This window comes from Thermobia domestica, chromosome 18 (assembly GCF_964235325.1).
Source record: "Thermobia domestica chromosome 18, izTheDome1.hap1.1, whole genome shotgun sequence".
NCBI lineage: Eukaryota > Metazoa > Arthropoda > Insecta > Zygentoma > Lepismatidae > Thermobia > Thermobia domestica.
Genome location: NC_137471.1, coordinates 54,150,775 through 54,157,052, shown reverse-complemented (window position 1 = coordinate 54,157,052; position 6,278 = coordinate 54,150,775).

Sequence of the window (6,278 nt, the reverse complement as noted above, 5' to 3'; positions counted from 1 at the left end):
AATGAAATTTATTTTTATGCATTCATATTTTTATATTACGGGACTATACTGAAGAAAACCAATATACAGTCATGACAAAAAAAAAAAAAAAAAAAGTGATCGCAAAATTACAAAATAAGAAAATATGTAATAGAGTAGAAAACAAATAAAAGTAAACATGCATTTACAAGTTAATTCTTAGCTTATATAGATAATGAAAGCTACTTGTAAAGCCATTTCTGACCAAACATAAATAAATCAATATATAGAATCCCTCCATTCTATACAACTATATAGAATGTAGTTTTTCTTTTACGCACATTGCTGTGTGGGTTGGTACATATGGTGACATTCGCGCTTAATATACATATTTTGTATCAGCTGTTTTTTTTTTCTGAATCAGCTGTTTTGGATTTTAGTTATTCGATTTACTTGAGTTGTGTGTGTTCTCTAATTCTGTAAATAACCTACACATTCTGAATGAATTCTATACCATGACTTCTGTAAATAGCTTGCAGAAAAAAGCAATTTGCCCAGCTCTCCACTGAGGAAAAACCTGCAATTAAGGCTTAGACAAAACAAACGAAGGACAATTCAGAAGAGTGTTAGGAAAAAAAAAATCCTGTTTAAATTCACAGGTCATCTTATGGTAGCAATGTTGTTTACATTAGATATATTTTCACAATTTGTTTCTAATTTCCTAGATAAACTGCGAATAAAGTATGTTCAATTTACATTCTTTTTATAACACTAATCTCTGCCACGAACTGTCTTCAGTCTACTCTGCAGAGGAATTTGGATCACTGTTAGGCATAGAAGGAGCTGTGGGGGCATAGGGGGCATTGCCCCTCAACTTTTTGGCAAAAAATAAAAATGCCACCTATAAGATCCTTCAATTCTCATTTATATTTACCGTCCCCCCAGCAGACAAAAGGTCTGCCCCCCCAGGAGACAATTCCTAACTCCGCCCATACTGTCAAGGACTGGGTTGGCTAGAATGAATTGTTCGCAATAATCCAGAAAAAATATTTAGTGAATCTACAAAATTCCTGAAATTAATATTAACCCTTTAATTAGCAAGCATTGATAGCATTACCATTAAAATGTTTAGTTTGCTTTTATGGTTGAACCATGTCTTCCTGGTCATAATTTCGTAATTTATAAAGTATTTTTGTACTTTGATTACAAAATAAAGGATGTTTATTTCAAAACAACGTTGCCATAAAATGTCTTACGAATTGCTACTGAACAGCAGCATTGCTATAATATGGCAAATTATCATAAGAATACTTTCAGTAATTAGCAGCAGTTTCGTTGAAATATCTTCCTACAGAGCAATAAACCACAAATTAAAAACTTTCGCGGAACGTAGAAGATAAAGTTTGTTTGTTCCCTGTTGACGAAGATTAGAAATATCTAAAAAAAAAAAAAAAAAAAAAAAAAAAAAAAAAAAAAAAAAAAAAAAGCGACCCGCAAATCATGTATATGAATATTGCATGAAAGCAACAATGCCAATTAAATTATCACTGACGTTATAATTCATGCGGATAACGCAATAGAATGCGATGTTGCTTGAGAGTAACAGTGCCAAATAAAGGGTTAACTGTACCTATGACGTCAGCAAAAGAAAACAGGCGTTTTTCCACATCGAAAAGAATTGGCACTTTCAAGGAATTGAATACTCCAAGAAAGGTTATCACCGTTGGTTACGCTTTCCATCGAAAAAGACCTGATAATGGGAATACCAGAGTTCAACCAGAATGTATTAGACAAATTTACTCCAATCAAAGAGAGGAGAATGGACTTACTAATAAATAAACTGACTAACTGGATTAAATGTTCTGCATTATTTTTTATTTTTTAAAAACAGAATTTTATTTAATTGCACATGTCACATAGCATTTGTATCTAAAGTTATGCTGATTAGCCCAGTTTATATCTTCTGTCTCCGATCATTCGTACTGCAACACCCAAAACCATAATCCACCTGCCGCCACTGCATGAAACGCCAGTGGTGGAGAGATCTGAAGTGCGATAGTGGCTTGCTGAACTAGAAACCTGACTAATTACACTGACCAACAGTGAAAATGTAACTGGAATGAAATAAATGTTTGTTAACTATATCGACGATAACGCTGATAACGAAAACGACAATGAAAAACTCGAATTAGCTCTCGTTTCTATGTTAAGGAGGGGCATAATTATAATTATTATGTTTTATTAGCATCCATTGTCAATCCCTTCCCATACAGGCTTCAAATCCCGCTGATGGTAGAAAGATTGATTAAGTTTCCTGCAGGCAACAATAGCTGTGTGTATTTTGTCATTATTTTTAGCCAGGGCTCGTAGCAACAATGGGGGAAGGGGAAGAGGAGGGAGGAGAGGAGCATATTTTATTTAAGCGTAGTTTCAGTCTGTTACAAGCTATGTTGTGTTCGGGTGCTGGAAGAAGTGTTATAGAAGTGTAGTTAGTGCGTGTGGCCATTGTAATTCCTGTGATTCAATATGCCTCGCAAATGCGTAAACAGTGCTGACAATTTTTGCTATATTTTCGGACAGGCTAAATTCAAATCACATAGGAGGCCAAAAACGCCATATATTAGGAAGGCGTACAGAGTGTAATTTAGCTGTAAAATTGGGGACCAGGACAAGCCTTGGGCTCCTCATATGTGAAGAATATCTTGTGTCTCGAGTCTCCATTCCTGATTGAATCGTAAAAGATCTTCCATGGGCTTTACTATACCCATGATCTGACGAGAACCATCAAACCATATGGTATTGTTACTCCATTAACACATGGTATTTTCAAGAAGAAAAAGTCTTCCTTGATATATCCTAACATACCGTCGGCCATGTGACCAGTGCCTCAAGGAGACGGACAGCCTGTTCCTGTCACACCTGATTGTAATAATGATGACGGCGGTAGTGAAACTATTGCTGCACCATCACCTTCAAAATCTAGTTCTTCGAAAGATTCTGATTTTGTGTGTAACGATGAGTCTACAGAATCACAAAATAACACAGTGTGAACTTAATAATCTAGTGAGAGATCTGGAATTCCGAAAGATGAAGCTGAACTATTGGCATCAAGCTACAACAGTGGAATTGCCTTGATAAGACGGTAAATGTGACTGTTTTCCGTAACCGCATATCTTATTCCTTCCATTTTTCGAAAGTGAAAAGAACTTGGTATTTTGTAGTGATGTAGAGGGACTAATGGCAGCTATGGGCATTGATTACAAAAGTGATGAGTGGAGGTTGTCATCGACTCCTCCAAAATAAGTCTTAAATGTGTCCTCGTGCATAATGGCAACGTGTTACCACTAATTCCGATTGGGTATGCATCTTACATGAAAGAAACATATGATAACATGAAATAATTGTTGTCGTGATTGAACTATGACAAGTTTAAATGACAGATTTACGGGGATCTGAAAGTCATAGGCATATTACTTAGGCTGGCATATTACTTAGGCTACAATAGTGCTACACCAAATTCTGTTGCTTCCTGTGCCTCTAGGAGAGCTGCGCCAAAGCACTTCATTATAGAAAGAAGGATTGGCCTAAGCGTCAATCACTTGAACAAGGATCTTACGATGTTATGCACGAATCACTTATCGAATCCAAGAACATAATTCTTCCTGCTCTTCATGTAAAACTGGGCCTAATGAAACACTTCATTAAGGCCACGGACAAAACTGGTGAAGCATCTCTTTATTTGCGCGAGAAATTTCCACTAGTGAGGCGAAAATAAAAGAGGGGATTTTCGTGGGTCCCCAGATACGCAAACTCTACAAAGATGAGCATTTCAACACCATCCTGACAGGTGATGAAAAGTTAGCTTGGGATGCCTTTGTTCAAGTATCAACAAACTTTTTAGGAAATAAGAGGGTAGAAAACTGTAAGGATCTTGTGGCAAATTTTCTGCATTGCTACGATAGATTGGGATGCAACATGTCCTTAAAGTTACATTTCTTAGATTCCCACTTGGACTTCTTTCCTGACAACTGTGGTGCTGTAAGCGACGAACATGGAGGACGCTTCCACCAGCAAATTTCGGGCATGGAAATGAGAGGGAAAGTGGAATGCATCAATGTTAGTCGATTACTGCTGGTCACTAATCAAGGAATCACCAGCTGAAAACTACAAAAGCCAAACAAAGCGGTTGCGTCTTCAGTGACCTTCCTGCGAGGGATAACAACAAGGTAAATACATGCATAAGCTTATATAGGCAATAACGTAGAATTATCATAACTTCAAAAAGAGAGCTATTCTTGCATTTTCATTAACGTTTTCGTTATTAGCATACCCGAAAACATAAAGATTAGCTGTTCTCATGCCAGTTACAGAAAAAAAGTAAAATTTTGTTGGCTAGTGTTATCAATAGTTGCGCTACTTCCTATATAACAGCAAGAGATCTCGCTAGCGTGTACGCAATTTTCACACAAGCTGAAGGCCTGGGGGAGGGGAATCTCTTCACACAAATAATCTTTAAAAATATATCCAAGTTTCAGAATCCTGCGGAACTTCCGCAGCAAATTTTGTACAGTTACTTGGTAAGTAGGCTTACTTCAAATTACATGCCCGTAGCCAAACTCCCTCTATAAAAATTGTTGCGTGAGTATCTTACGATCCTGAAACTTGGATATTTGAAATCTTGACCCGACTACGGTAGTTTCCATAGTTTCGGAGCTATGGACCTTTAAAGTTCATTTTTTCGTGTTTCTGGTAGCCTATAACACCGAAAGAAAGCATTTGTGTACCCAGATTGATCTATATCTTTTTGGTCTTATCTTGAGTTAGTAATCACCTCCCGAAACGTTCCCGGTGTTCTTTTGAAACACCCTCTATACATTTGAGAAAAGAATCCTCCTTAACACCTCGCTCGCCACACGGGCCACGCAAGAGCAGTAATGCCAATTTAGCCATACAAATCCACGAAATGCTTATATCCTTAAATATGGCTTATTTTATGAAACTCTTTTGCATTTTTTTTTTTTTTGGTTTTTGTTATCCCTTAAATTAATTCTAAAGTTACTTTTTCTTTGAAAATAAAGTGTAATTTTTAAAATTTAGCATATTTGTCATATATTAACGTATTAATTGATTTCTCTTGACATAGGCCGCCTTATGCAGAGTCGTTTTAGCGAATGATTAGCATCATGCTAAAGGCCTGACTACTGCACAAAACATATGTTAGTCAAACTCTTTAGTATGACAATAATCACGCGTCAGAATGACTCTGCATAAGGCCCAGGATGTTTTATTACACAACAAACACTTGTTTTTCATTCTTCTTCTCGCTCCCCACAACAATACTTATCGACTCAGATAGAATTTTAATGTCGCTTCAGTAACGGCCTTTGCTTCTTTTTAATTATTTTTAATGTTCCCATTTCATTGCAAGAATGAAAGTTTCCTAATAGAAATTTAGTAAGCTGTTCGGTTCTTCAGGCCACAGAGGTTGTTTGTGTTTATTAAAGGAAACAAATATATATCTAATTAGCTTGAAAACTCTCAACGCAATCATCACTCATGTGGTTGTACAGAAAAATAATGGGGCGTTTACACTTGGTCGATTTAGTCGCACGGCTAAATCGACTCGCTGCATTTGCGATTAAATCGAAGCAACTAGACCGAATGAGATCGATGGATGTGAGTAGTATTGGCCCCACTTGGTCTCACTTTGGACTTTGACCCCGACCTTTATGACGTCATAGGTCAAAGGTCAATGACCTTGGCCCGGGGTCAATGACCTAGGGGTACATAGGACCAACCCCTCTAAATTTTGGCAGGGGCACCATGGCCCACCCCCTAAATTTTGGCAGGGGTACATAGGACCACCCCCCTTAAATTTTGGAAATTGCCAAATCTAAAAATTGGGTGTGGTAGCCTAGGACCATAGTATGTACCTCTATCAGTATTGGGTGTCTATGTCGTTCCCTTTCATGGGTAAAAAATTGCCAAAATTTTAGTACAACCACGTGTTTGGTATTTGGTACATTTTATCCCCCTTTGATGAGGTCCTATTACCTTATATGGTTATATGGTCATGTATAGGGGTCCATTATCTATCATAAGACATAGGTACATTGGTGCACCCCGGGAGGGGTACCTTGGCCCACCCCTTAAATTCTGGAAAATGCTCAATTTAAACATTTGGTATTATAGTACAGGACCTCAATATGTTTCGGTGTTCCTATTGTCAAAATTTTAAGTACAACCACGTGTTCGGTTATTGACTCAATTTATCCTATTTGATAAGGTTATAAGGTATGGACGGGACTCAATGTATCCTA